The following is a 15,034-nucleotide window of genomic DNA, read 5'->3' as shown; positions in this document are numbered from 1 at the left end:
CACCCAGGGTCACCGAAAATCAATTTTATTTATTTAAAATAAAGTTCGTCTAATTATCATAGATTTTAAAAAATATATATATTTCTCATTTTATTTTACTGCTTTATTCATCCTTTTTAAAAAATATATTGCCAAACTTTGTCGTTTTAATTCTTTAAAAAATCATTAATTCACCAGTTTACAAAAATGAAGATCGATATCTGAAATTTAAATGAATAAATAAATAATTACAATTGATAATGGGTTTTTAGCATTAAAGAATGGTTTTTCAGTGCGCTTTAAATGTTATCAGAGCCGATGTTGTGCCAAAAAGTGATCGCAGTCCAAAAAGTGATTTACGGTATTGAAACGTTTGTTTGTGTCATGACATTTGTAAACAGTTGATGTTTAAGGTGCAGTTCATGTGGAAGCCAGAGGAGGGTGGTGTTGTGCGCATAATACAAAGTGATGGCGAAACCTAAAAGACGGTGTCATGTCTGCTCCCTGAAGCAATCTCATAACAGTTTCAATCTATTTCAAGCCAGTTAGCACATTTCTGTTATGAAGTGCAATCATTTTTTGGCAGTAAACTTAAATCCTTTTATTATGAATATCACATTCTCAGATTTTCAAGAGAGACCAGACCAATAGGACAGCAGAAATCACAAAAATAAATAAATAAATAACAGTTTTATAAAGATTAAAACAGTTAAAAAATGACTGGAATGATTATGATGTATAACACAGAATATGTACAATAACAGAGTTATAAACACACCTAGAACACACGTGATACTTTTATTTCATCTATAACCTCTGTGCAAATTTTGTTGACTGCAAAGTGTTTATGAATATGTTTTTAAAAGCTGGTTATCTGACTGTCAGTTAATAGCAATTAAAAAGAAAGCTGATTTTTATTTAAAAAACCCTGAAAACATCACACATGTACAAACAACACACAATTATTGTAGATTCTTCAAAGCCTCCTTATATTCAACACTTGGGTAGGTGGTGTTATACATGCCCTCACAGCACATCAGTCCTCCTGTTTTCACCTTGTCACCTTCATTAAGCTGCTCTCTTTCTACAGAAGGCCCACCGCATGCATGGGGGGGGGGGGGGGGGGGGGGATACCGTGGGCCAGGGCTGTGGCATCTAATGTCTGGTTGTCAGTGTCCTTTGGAAAAGCAAGTGATTGTCCTTAAATCAGATGTCCCAGCAGATTGATCTAGTTTGCCATGCCGGCAAAAGACCAATACACCAAGACAAACAGCCATTTATGCTTTTTACACAGACAGCCCATTTAACCAGGGAACTTGACACAATGTATTTTTTTTTCTATTTAACTAGAAGAATTGTTGTACCACACATTAAAGTTTCAAATCAGTGAAAAAGCAATCGTGCCAAAGAAATGTCATGTGTTTGTTTAAGATGACTGCAATTATGGTATTAACAGAAAACACACATCTCTGTCTCTTTTCTTTTCTGTTTAGTGTTTCACTTACCTTCTAAACTCACCAAGTACTTGCACAATCCTGAGGTTTTTAGAAAAGAACATCTCAGATTAAATAAGGAGGGGATACAGACATTAAAACTAACCTTTATTACTATGATACAAAACAATATTAATGAAGTTGTTAAAAGTGGTACTTCTTACACACACACACACACACACACACACACACACACACACAGCTCATTACAAGTGTTTAAAAGTTTGAGTTGTCTGAAAAACTAAAGAAAGAAAAACACAAAAATGTTACAATACAAAAGTTGGAACTTTATTAACACACAGAAATACAAACTGATGGGTTGATAAATATCAAGAAGACAGTACATTTCACATAAAGACTGTGCATCATTTTAAGATGAAAAAATGCAATATGGGGTCAGCCAGAGGATTAATAATCAAAACTAAGGGATTCTGATATTAATACTGCACCGCCTCCAATCTCACTATAAGTTACATCTGTTGAACTGACTTCTTGCTAGCATTTCCAAGGAAGTCAAGATGAAAAAAATAAAACCTAAAAACAGAGGGTCCAATACATTTAACAGGAATTTGTCAAAAAGAACAACAAAAGTACTGACTGTTAATTTTTTATTTTTGACCCTGTAACTCAGTTATTAGTTTGAAAATAAACGTTTGTATGTCTTCAAAAAATACTGTAAAGCTGTTGACTCTTAGGGAGTCAGGAGCTACATGACAGATGTTATTTTGAATGACTTGGATATTTGCTGTTTACCAACCGTAAGTCTGCACAACAGAAATATTGTTCTGAAACACATTAAAATACACAAGTGAAAGATGATATCTGTAATTAGAGCTGCCACGATTAGTCGAAGACTCACGATTTTTTTTTAAACTTTATTTATCACATTTTAAACATACAGTCAAGTAAAACAGGGATCACATAAAAGATGCCATTGTGGTAGTACAATGAGGAACAGAAAGAGTGACAAGGACAGTGAGACAAAAGTGAGACAAAAAATAAAATAAATTAAGGGGAACATAAATAAACAAAAGTTTGCAAGAGCCAAAATCAAGTTAGCAGTTTCAATCGGATATAGATGTTAACAGTCTTGAGAGCCTTAGTGTTTTTTGATGAGGAGATTGTCCTTATATATTGTGCAAGTTCCATTTTTAATACAAGAAGTTCAGGCTTTCTGCCGAGGACTTTGCTTTTGTGTATATGAAATTTTGCCAAAAATAAAACCAAATTTATAAAGAAGAAAGCATCATTGTCCTTGTCTTTAAAATTATAATAGCCAAAGATAACATCCTTATAGTATAGTTGAAGATTAGGGAGAACAGAGTCAGTAATAAACTTGTGGAAATCCTTCCAGAATTTACACGTAAATTTACATGACCAAAACAGATGAGAAACTGTTTCAGGTTGCTCTTGACAGAAGGTACAATGTACATTTATTTCAGCCATAAATTTGGACAAATATTGTTTGGTAGGGTAAAACTTATGAATCAACTTAAAGGAAATCTCTTTAATTTTGTTTGTTAAGAAAAACCTTTGTGGTAAAGTCCAAACTTTTTTCCATTCAATATCTGTTACAAAATTGGCCCAATAAAATATGGCTGATGGAACAGAGACCATTGCATCCTGAAAGAGAGATCTTATTTTGGTATTTATAGACTTATGAGAGGAAAAGCAAACATTGCCAAGAGAAGAATGTAACACATCCGGGGGAGTGACCTGTAGTGGAGCACTGTGGGAACATCTGTGTAACATGGACAGACCAGATGGGATGGCATCGAACACTATTGAGAATTCTTTAGGCGTTATCGGTACATCTCCTGAGGAACTCAGAGTAATTATATAAGAGTCCATCTTCTCTATATAACTGACTAACCAAGATTATTCCATTATTAAACCAGTTATTTAAAAAAAAGAGTTTTATTTTTATAAATAATATTGCAGTTATTCCAAATAAAACAGTTTTGTGGAGAGAAATTGTGTTTGTAAATCAGCGCCCATGCCAAAAGAATTTGTTGATGAAAGTGAGAAAGTTTCAGTGGTATTTTTGGAATACTGTAATTGCAGAGCAGTAGGAAGTTAAGGCCGTCTAAATGAGAGAACACATGATGTGAGATAAAGTTCCAGATAGAAGTGGGATTTCTTAAATACTTTTTAATCCAGTTTATTTTAAAGGTGTTGTTAAGAGCACCGAAATCAATAAAATTTATACCTCCTTTATCATATGAATTTAAAGCTACTGATTTACGCAAGTAGTGAGTTTTATTTTTCCATAAAAAATTGTATAATAATTTGTTAATTGACTTACAGGTTGTATTATCAACATGTAGTGACTGGGCAGCATAGGTTAGACGGGAGATACCTTCAGCCTTCGATAGCAGAACTCTACCCTTCAATGACAGGTCTCGCTGTAGCCAATGATTAAAGATTTTTTGGGATTTATCTATAATAGGAATGAAGTTTGTGGAGCATCTGGATTGCTCATTTTTTATTATTTGAATTCCAAGGTATCTTACAGAGTTTCTTACAGGTATTCCATGAATTGAAGTTGCTAAACAACTTTTAACTGGTAAAAGTTCACATTTATGCAGGTTGAGTTAAAGTCCGGAGGCTTTAGAGAATGGCTGTATATTGTTAATGGCCACTGAAACTTGCAAGGCGTCTCTGAGGAAGAGAGCTGTATCGTCTGCCAGCTGACTTATGAGTATTTCTCTGTTAGCAATGACCAGGCCTTTTAAAGAACTGAGTTTAATGTGTGAATTAAGGAGTTGCACAGAAAGAAGGAATAAATATACGGATAGGGGGCAACCCTGCCTCACTCCACGCTTTAGAGAGAATCTTGGGGAAATACCAGTGGCAAGCTTTATGGAGCTGTTACTATTGGAATACAGTGTCCGAACGGCATTACAGAAGGACTGACCAAACCCAAATTTATTTAAAGCAGTAAAAATAAACTCATGCTCTAAGGAGTCGAACGCCTTGTAGAAATCTAAAAAAAGAATAAGACTATCATCCTGTACAAGTTCTGGGTAATCTATTATGTCTAAAATTAATCTTATGTTGTTTGAGATATGACGATTCTGCATGAAACCAGACTGACTCTCATCAATAACTTGATCTAATACAGGTTTCATTCTATTAGCCAGAATTTGTGCCAATATCTTATAATCATTATTCAGTAATGAGATTGGTCGCCAATTGTCTAAGAGCAAAGGATCCTTTCCTGGTTTTGGAATGAGGGTGATCAAACCTTGACATAAAGTGGGAGGGAGTGCACCTCTATCCATACTTTCCTTAAAAACTTCTAAAAGAAACGGGGCTAAACTGTCAGCGAACTGTTTGTAAAACTCGGCAGTAAGGCCGTCAGTTCCAGGTGATTTGTTAATCTTTAGATGTTTTATAGCATCTGCAACCTCAATCAAAGAAATTGATCTGTCGCAAAGCTGACTATCCTCCTCATTCAGCTGAGTAATTTTGTCTAAAGAATTTTAAAAAAAGTCAGACAAGCTTCAGGGCAATAACTAGAAGAATAAAGTTTGCAATAAAAGTTTGAACAATATTTTGCTATGTGCTATTTGCTATGCTCATCTAACCTGTGCTGCAGGTCAACCAGTTCTATCTTATCAGATTCACTGAGGGTGTCTATTGGTTTGGAAGTAAGGCATATGATCTTTTGTATCACTTGCGTCTCATCAGATCTTCTTTTTTTTGCTAAATCACTGCTATATTTTCTAAAGAATTTTCCAATTTCATATTTCAAAAGTTCCCAGTTACTACAAAATGTATTATTTGTGAGAGCTTTACTCCAATAAAGTTTAATGAATCTCTGAACTTCACAAATCACTTCTTTATGCTCAAGAATGGTACTATTTAACTTCCAGTAAGAGGTTTTAGTGATTAGGGAGGATGACAACGGGATCGATAAGCTAACCATTTTGTGGTCTGAGAGTGGTGTAGGATAAATATCCGTTTTAACTTTTTCTAAATCTTTTGAGATAAGCCAAAAATCGATACGTGAGTGTCTGGTTTGAGTCTTATTACACCATGTATAAGCTATCTGAGACGAATGAGAATCCCTCCAAGAATCGACTAAGTTGAATCTTTGTGCAAACAGTCTTATGAATGAGTTAGTCTGAACTTCTAGAAGGCCATCTGTCCAAATAGCTGTTAAACACTGTATTAAAGTCTCCACCAAAAATAATAAAAGAATTGGGATATTTAGATAACCAGCGCAGTAGGCGCTCCTCCAACCTATCAAAATATAGTTTATTCTCCCTCTGACAGTTAAAACCATACACACTGACTAAAATATAGATAGAGTGTGCAGCCTCAACTATTAGAAAAATGTAATGACCATCTTTATCTATGTCAGAATTCAAGATTTTACCATTAAATCTTCCTTTAAGTATGCAGACACCAGCAGCATGCTCTGTACCATGGGACATCCACAGATCATCTCCCCATTGCGATCTCCAAAATGTTTTTTCTTGTTCTGTTGAGTGAGACTCTTGTATAAAACAGAAATCTGAATTGAACTGCTTGCAAAACAAAAAAATAGCCTTACGTTTAACATTGTTTCTTAAACCTCTTGCATTTAAAGAAATAACAGACAGAGAAATAATGATAGTAACAAAAATTAAAAGTGACAAATAAGAAAAAGCTTAAACCAAGTAAATGAAGAACAGTTGAACCTGGTCACTTAAGAGAGTCCTATATAAGATGAGAACTGCAACCCCTGAGTTATGGAACGCCAGGACTGCCATAATGAATTAATTAAATACACCATTAAATAATTAATTAAATGTGGCAATAATTAATTAAAATTGGAATTAATTAATTAAATAAATAGTTATAACACATGTAATTAATTAATTATTGACACATTTAATTAATTATTGACACATTTAATTAATTATTTAGGTATTTCACATTTTAATTAATTATTGCCACATTTAATTAATTAATTATTGCCACATTTAATAAATTATTTAATGGTGTATTTAATTAATTCATTATGGCAGTCCTGGCGTTCCATACTGAGTAAGGAAATTGTGAACTTGAATAATAATAGGAATACAATAGCCTAAAACAATAAAACCAATGTGGTAAAAATAAATAAATAAAATAAATAAACGCTTCACATATGAGCATTGAAAGGGAGCTTAATAGAAATTTTCTTGCTCCATTTAAATAACTAATTATTCAAAAAAGAATAAAAGTAAAAAATAAAAAGAAGCTTATCCAGCTTGCTCATAACATTTTCAGTAAAAAATATTGCAGCCAAACTGAAGACCAATAAACTTATAACAAATAAACTGCATCAGTTTAACTCTGATCGTTTTATGAGTCCAACAACAAAAACAAACAAACAAAAAAAGAACGGCAGTGAAACCAAGTTAATCTTAAGATACTTCAGTTTTCACCTCAAAATACCTTGGATCAAATTATAGGGCTGGAAAAATCTCTTTTCCCTCCACGAACGCACGACCTCCTACGAAGAACGCCAGCTTGTTTTCGTTGCGCGCAGCTTCCACAGACGGCCAGAGTCTGTTTCTTCGGACGCGGTCGTTAGGGGACAGATCCTCAGCCAGCTTTAGGTTGTTACCTTTCAGGTAGGTGGACTTCTTAGCAGCGCGCCAGACAGCATCGCGGTAGATCCTGGATGTAAACTGAATGATGATTCCCCTGGGTTGGTTGTTGTTGGACCTCTTGGGACCGATGCGGTGGACGGTGTCAACGACGTCGGGGGATTTATCTTGCATCTCCGGTATGACTGATCTACAGACTTTGATTACCTCCTGCCGCACGTCCTGCTTGTCCCTCTCGGTCAGACCGTAGAGCTTCAGATTCCAACGCCGTGAATAGCTCTCCAGGTGAGAGATGCGCTTTTCCTGTGCTTCAGCGATTGCTTTATATTTTTCGAGCTGTGCCTCAACACTGACAACTCTGCTCTTCATATCATTTAACTCAGCACAGACAGCATCAAATGACTCCTTAACAGCTGTGATATGTTCAGTGTTCTCTTGGACAGCTTTTTTCATCTCGGAGATGGCTATGGAGTTGTCACTCACCATTTTTTCAAGTGTCTGACCTCGAGTTAATCAACATGGTAAGTGATGAGAGCTGGGAGAGAACCGTAGATGTCTCCGTATCCGCAACTTTTCTTAGCTTACCCGCGGGAGAGGCACGTGGAGTGATAGGGAGAGGGGGAAACTCTTCTTCCATCCGTGAATACTGAAGCGGTTCGGAAACTGCCTCCAAATAGTCGTGCATGGAGTCGATGAGAGTATTTTTAGTGTCGGCGGGCATCTCAGTAGCGAGAGAAGACTGAGCAGCTTGGCTAACATTAGCAAGCTTGCTAACGGAGCCGCTGTTAGCATGCAACTTCTTAGATTCGGTCTTTCTCTTCTCGGGTTTGCTCATTTTGGTTCACAAATAGATACCAAAATGAGAAGTAAAAGATGACTATTGCGTAGGCGTAAATAAAGTCTCTGTTCACTGTGTGTAATATATATTTTAAAAAAGGCCAGGTTCGCAGAACTCAGCGATATGTGACTGCTCAGGGCGCCATCTTGGGCTTCCCCCCCCTCGAAGAGTCACGATTACGTTGACTATCAAAAGTCGACGCGTTGTTTGAAGCTTTGTAAGTAGGATTTAAGAGTGTAATAACGGACTGAAACAGAAGATGGCAGCACTGCATGTACAAGGATGCCAGCTGCCGTTAAACCCCGAAGAAGAAGAAGTAGCTGTGTCCCAGAATTCATAGCGCAGCCCAGCTCAGTTTCCAACAATGGCGGCAGCTAGTTAGTTTTAATATTACTCTTATTATTCTTTATGGGTCACAAAATAAACGTTTCACATATTTTCAGGCGAGACTGTAGCTGTGTAAACCTCAAATATCTGCTCAGTTTATCAAGACACCACATATTTTCAAAAGCGCTCCGACGTTTTCGGAGACGTCTGTTACCCACTAGCTCGATAGCGAGCCGGGGGCAAGGCTCACTAGAGCCGTGAGAACACCGGACTCCCGGCAAATCGTTTTCAAACCCACCGCAGTCTTTCGCTACTCAGGTTAAACATATATAGGTCACTTAGATAACTTAAAAATGTTATCGTTTGGCTTTTTTTTAGTATTTTATTTGTTCCTGAGTAAATCGGTTTGGCTGAGATTAAAGTTATAGTTTCTGTAAGCAAAGCAAAACTGTTTATGTGAAAAACTGTAAAATATAATTTCCGTGTTCTGTAAAATATAATTTCAGTGTTCTTTTTACATTTCATAAGAGTAAAATCCTTGTAGGAGTAAATGTATCCAAGCTTCTGACAGATGTCACAGATGTTTAACTTATTGTTGTTTACTTGTAGTGTACAATAAATAATCAAAAACACAGGATTATTGTGCAATGCTTCATTACTCATTAATCTTACAAATGTTGAAAGGTAAAAGTGTTCAATAAAATCCTAAATATTGCAAAATGCTGTAAGAACTCTTCTTTTGCTGCTTTAGGTCACATCCCATTATATTGACTACTGTACACACACTAGTTAATATTTAAGATACAAAAAATACTGGTTTCTGTGCATGCATCTGCAGTGAAGGTGTGTGTTGTTTTGCCATGCAGCTTTTACTTGCTTAGGCGCAGTCAAGCACTCTTCTTCATTTTGACTACCATGAAGTCAAGCCAAAAAAACAAGAAAAGAAAAACGATTTTTCTGGTATCTGAACTATAACAGTTCCCTGAACTACCTCTGATAGTGTCCTCATCATCATAACATTCCCTTTATTTATGATTAGTTATCTTCATCTTCAGAGGTGTGGGTGAGTTTTAGTGTTTGCTTTAAATAACAAAAAACAACAAAAACTCAAAACAAAAACTTGAAATATATATATATTCTATATACATATATAGAGATGCTCACTCCTGATTGGACACTGAGCTGCACCACCTTCTCCTTCACTCCTCCACCTTGCTGTCCTCTGTGCTCTCTCTCCTCCATCTCCAGGGAACAAATCAGAGTCTGAGCACCAAACCTGTGGACTGTTAATCTGCAGATAAGAAGGAAAACACGCAGAATTCTCATGTTTGCCATTTTTCATACCGTATTACTATAGTATATTAGTTTACCAGTCCAACAGATTTATTTTCCCAAATGGATCATTACAGCTTTTGCCACACTGGTCCACTTGATTGTCAAAGTGTATTAGCTCTTTATTATTTCTTTCTTTTCTTTACCTTGAAATGATTACAATCAGAACGGACAGGACTGGGGATGGGAAAGAGAAAGATGAAGAAAAGAGAAGTTGGGAAGATGCTCAACAGAAGGAGATGGAAAGCAAAAAGATAGGAGAAGAGAGACACAGAGAGAGAAGACACTAAAAATCTGTTTGATCACCTGCTGGAAAAATAAAAACAAGCAAAAAGAGAAAAACACAGTAGCGAAACCACAGCAAAAACCAACATAAGCACAAGTTATAGTAAATAATAAATATCTCCACATCCCGGAAGGGCCTGATCGAGCCACAGGGGCCATAAACTGACAGTTTATTTATAACTAGAAATAATAAAGCAGTTGACGTGTTTCAGGCTGTGACTTTTAGTATCTGTTGGTACTTCATCACTTTGAATAAGTGTAAGTCAACACCAGGCCGCACTTTCAGTCTTTCCATTAAACAAATGACCAACAATCCATTGTTTTCACCATTAAACAATAAAATATGCTTCTTGACTCCTTGATGCAGGTGCCCACCTACGACCTGGTTTATTAATACTAAGCTAAAGAGGAAAGCAACTCACTGTAGTTCTCACAGCTCAGGACAAGCAGACACCTGATGTTGAGTGACTGAATGGAACTAAAACAAGAATTCATAATTATGTTTGTCTGCCATGAACACGTGATGATAAAACTCTGCATATGCAGTCAGGAGACTGATGACCTGTGAAATGAGCTGTTAGAAATGTGCAGATATGTGTAAACATTGATCAGCATTTAACATCCAGGATGGAGCAAAACTTCTGACCTGCATGTATGAGAACCTTTAATCACATCATCTTTGTAGTGAAATAGCTGATGACTCATTAAACGTTTCCATGTAATTTATCCACAGTGAAAAATATTCACTTTGCTGGATCTGAAAATCACGTGTTCATTTCATTAGACACTAGCAATACCATTAAACTGGACCTTATCATTATCATATAGCACTAAATGTGAGACTGTGTCATATAACAATCTATATATGTAATATGTGTTTGCCTGAATCTTCCAGCACAAACAGAAAGACGAGCTGTTGTCTGAGTATCAACACAAGTACACACCAGAAATCGTTCAGTAAAGACAAATTTAATAAATGAAAGCTGGTGAGAGGGCCTTTGATGTTTCTCTTTGGATCATCCTGTTGTTTGTCTCCCAGTGTCGTTACTGCTCCTCTCCTTTCAAAGACAAACACCAAATAACACCAAATGAGAGTGAATCACTTCAGAAACACTCCTGGTTATTGTGAGCAAACGTCATAACATGATGAATGTATTTACCATTTTACTGAGGGAAAATCTTCTGTGTGGAGTTTCTTCTCATCTTGGCTCTTTTTCCTGACTTTTAGAAACAAGAGGCAGAAAAGAAAGAATAAAAGTTAAAACCTCAACAATTTTTTTAATGTTTGGGATATTTTACAAACAACCTTAAACACTATTTACTACTTACCACTTTGTTCATTCTTGCTGACGTTCACTCTCCTCATCTTCTCTCTAAAGGACAAATGACAGAAAAGAGGGAATCATTTTAGTAACTTTATCAACCAGGTGAGCAGAATTTTAGATATTTATCAATATTCTGATTAAAAGCAGAGTGAATACTTATCTTTTTACGAGAAAGGGTTCAATCCGTCCTGTCTTAGGTCTTAATGTCACCTTGGCTCCTCTGTTTTCTCTGAAAAACAAAAGACAAATGGGAAGAAAAAAATTAGTAAATGATTTCAGCAACTAGAGGAAGTGTTCACTGAGGAGGAGCTGTCATAATAATATAAAATCAATATATACTTATCTTTTTTTTAATGACAGTTTACAGAGCACGCTGGCTTCGCTCCTCCCTCCGCTCCTCTCTGAAAGTTAACTGGATAAAGGATAATAACAATTAATAACATCATCAAAACAGACAAACCTGAAAGAATTGCTGATCAGAGCTGTGACAGAGTCACAGATTAGTTGGATGTATACTTATCTTTCACAATGAGAGCGTTTGCATAGACGTCTCTTCAGGTCTTTTTATTGTTTTCTTTCTGGAGAGGAAAGTGATGAGACTGATGAGGAAATACCAAATACAAAGACTGACAAAGGGAACTGAAAAAGTCTAACCAAAACCTATACTGGGGGAAAACTGTAGGAAACAGAACTACTGAGGCAAGGAAACACGAGGGGACGGAGACTAACACTCTGACAAGGGACAAAGGGAGACTGACACAATATTTACACACAGGAGGCTGATTATGGGAACTAAGGACACATAGAAACACAGCTGAACCGAATAAGAAATGAACAACAAGTCGAAACAAACTCTAATGACAGTTCAACCAGTTTCTAAACACAACAAATAACTTTCAGGATGTTTCAACAATGTGTAAAATGAGTTCTTATCTTTTTTTGTGAGAGGGCCTTCAATGTTTCTCTTTGGATCATCCTTCCATCCATTTCTTCTGCTTAACCATTGGAGCCATCCCAGCTGTTATGGGGCCAGAGGCGGGGGTATAACCTGGACAGGTCAGTCTAACACAGAGAAACAGACAACCATTCACACTCACATTCAACCTAACTGCATCTCTCTGGACTGTGGGATGAAGCTGGAGTACCTGGAGGGAACCACAAAGGCGCCAGGACTGTCTTGCTCTCAGATGACGCCCGTTCACGCTGCTCTGAAGACCCTCAGTTGTCTTTGGATCAAATAACACCAAATGAGAGTGAATCACTTCAGAAACACTCCTGGTTATTGTGAGCAAACGTCATAACAAGATGAATATATTCACCATTTTACTGAGGGAAAATCTTCTGTGTGGTGTTTCTTTGCAGCGTGACTCTTTTGCCTGACTTTTAGAAACAAGAGGCAGAAAAGAAAGAATAAAAGTTAAAACCTCGTTGATTTTCAAATATTTTAGGACATTCTTTTAGAAACAACCTTAAGCACTGTTTACTACTTACCACTTTGTTCAGGCTTGCTGACGTTCGACATGCTTCACTGTATATTATAATCTCAAGCGCTTCCTTGCTTGAGTCGGGCTCCGGATGCTGCTCTCTTCCTCCGCCTTCCTCTTAGCACGCTTTGCCGACATATTTAGAAAACGGCAGAGCACCGAAGTGAGAACTCTGCCGTCCGCGCTGTAGTCTGTTACTCTCCAGCGGTTCTTCATCTCAGTGTCCTCTGTTTGGTAAACAGTGGAGATGACTCTGGTGACGGGGAGGCCGTCGACAGTCAGGGTGCGGACACAGTTCCTCCGATCTGCCTTCAGCACAGCAAGATCTGCTTTCTCTGGAAGAACTGGAGTCAGGAAGCGTGGATGAGAGCTGGAGCCCGCAGGCGGCAGCATCATGCCAGCTGGTGAGTCCGTAGGAGGAGAAGGAGTGGTGTTCTCTCTCTGGCTCTGCCTCACATTGACAAATGGTGTCGTCACCAGGTCCCGGTGGAACCATCCTTTAAAAGGTATGCAAGGAAAGTCCTTGGACCCAGTCACCAGGCTATGGTAAAGAGTGAGGACCAGGTGAGTCATGGAGTTCAGATGCCTCCTGCTCAGTTCACGGTTCCTCAAGTTAGTGACGACCATCTGAGGTGCAGTGACTGGACTCACCAGATCAGCTACGAGAAAGCAAAGCGTGCGTCTACGTTAATCATGTGATCACACAAATTAAAGCCTGGATTTAAATTGTCCAGACATGGCTTTACATCATCATAAGCTCTTCCACACAAACAGTAAGAAGCTCCCAGCAGAACTCATTGTTTATGAAAGCCTTCACATTTTTCACCTGGTAAAAGTTTTCATGTGTGTAAGGCTGCGTGGATTTTCACTGAGGTTTTAATACGCATTCACATTAAGGAGTAATATCTTCATATTAGTTGAGCATCGATATTTTGAGGATAAAGCAGCTACATTTAGGTGAGCAACCTCCCACCTCCTTATTGCAGGCACACGCTGTTTCAATCTCAAACTCATCCTGCGACTCTGTGAACTTTTAAAACTCCAGCTTCTCCAGCTTTACACATTCACAATCTATGAAACGTTCACGTATAACTCAGCGCCAGCAGCCCAAACATGTCAACTCAAACCCTCTACATGCAAAAACGGCCGCGCGCTGACGTCAGCGTCCTCCAACGCCTTAAGTCGTTAGCAATTAAAAAAAAACATGGCGCCATCTTTATAGCGTACTGGCACATGTTAAAATTGATGTTACTCAAGTATGAAACATCTCATCCTAAATGTTAACACTCATGAAGTCCTACTTCCAAACAATAATAGACAAAAATCTAAGTTGTATTTGTTTGCTAGCACTCTGACATATTAGCCTGCTGTACTCACCATAGCGTTGATCTAACACCTCCTCAATGAAAAGGGAGAGCAGGTGCATCTCGCGACTCAAGTCTGAAGAAGTCATTTTGCAAATCCTTCTTGAAGATTTTCAAACGTTAGCTGTAGCTTGAAAAATCCGAGTTTTCACAGCACTAGTGGGAAAAAGCTCCTGTTTGCGCTCAAACGTGAAACCCGAATTCCACTTTTGCCTCCTGCTTTTATACCTGCACTCAAACACGTCATCATCACCATGACACCCAGGGTCACCGAAAATCAATTTTATTTATTTAAAATAAAGTTCGTCTAATTATCATAGTTTTTAAAATATATATATATTTCTCATTTTATTTTACTGTTTTATTCATCCTTTTTAAAAAATATATTGCCAAACTTTGTCGTTTTAATTCTTTAAAAAAATCATTAATTCACCAGTTTACAAAAATGAAGATCGATATCTGAAATTTAAATTAATAAATAAATAATTACAATTGATAATGGGTTTTTAGCATTAAAGAATAGTTTTTCAATGCGCTTTAAATGTTATCAGAGCCGATATTGTGCCAAAAAGTGATCGCAGTCCAAAAAGTGATTTACGGTATTGAAACGTTTGTTTGTGTCATGACATTTGTAAACAGTTGATGTTTAAGGTGCAGTTCATGTGGAAGCCAGAGGAGGGTGGTGTTGTGCGCATAATACAAAGTGATGGCGAAACCTAAAAGACGGTGTCATGTCTGCTCCCTGAAGCAATCTCATAACAGTTTCAATCTATTTCAAGCCAGTTAGCACATTTCTGTTATGAAGTGCAATCATTTTTTGGCAGTAAACTTAAATCCTTTTATTATGAATATCACATTCTCAGATTTTCAAGAGAGACCAGACCAATAGGACAGCAGAAATCACAAAAATATATAAATAACAGTTTTATAAAGATTAAAACAGTAAAAAAAAAAAAAGACTGGAATGATTATGATGTATAACACAGAATATGTACAATAACAGAGTTATAAACACACCTAGA

The 15,034-nt window shown here is 37.1% G+C and overlaps 2 long non-coding RNA genes across 3 annotated transcripts; both read right to left on the bottom strand.

Moving 5' to 3' along the window:
- Positions 1–9,498: 9,498 nt before the first annotated feature.
- On the bottom strand, positions 9,499–11,318 carry LOC113006816 (uncharacterized). 2 transcript variants are annotated; one of them, XR_003269808.1, is made up of 4 exons: positions 11,169–11,318; positions 11,000–11,060; positions 10,784–10,897; positions 9,499–9,513 (listed from the first exon to the last, which is right to left on the bottom strand). It is a non-coding gene; the product is annotated as an uncharacterized LOC113006816 (long non-coding RNA). The 2 variants fall into 2 exon arrangements; XR_003269809.1 differs by lacking the exon at positions 9,499–9,513 and having other exon boundaries at positions 10,790–10,897; positions 11,000–11,056.
- Positions 11,319–11,503: 185 nt separating this feature from the next.
- Positions 11,504–14,270, bottom strand: LOC113006817 (uncharacterized). Its single transcript, XR_003269810.1, has 5 exons — positions 14,026–14,270; positions 12,656–13,307; positions 12,484–12,544; positions 12,310–12,390; positions 11,504–12,226 (listed from the first exon to the last, which is right to left on the bottom strand). It is a non-coding gene; the product is annotated as an uncharacterized LOC113006817 (long non-coding RNA).
- Positions 14,271–15,034: the final 764 nt, after the last annotated feature.

The sequence above is a fragment of the Astatotilapia calliptera genome, chromosome 15 (genome assembly GCF_900246225.1).
Source record: "Astatotilapia calliptera chromosome 15, fAstCal1.2, whole genome shotgun sequence".
In the NCBI taxonomy this organism is placed as follows: Eukaryota; Metazoa; Chordata; class Actinopteri; order Cichliformes; family Cichlidae; genus Astatotilapia; species Astatotilapia calliptera.
Note: the sequence above shows the minus strand (reverse complement) of the source record. Positions and strands in the feature narration are given on the sequence as shown.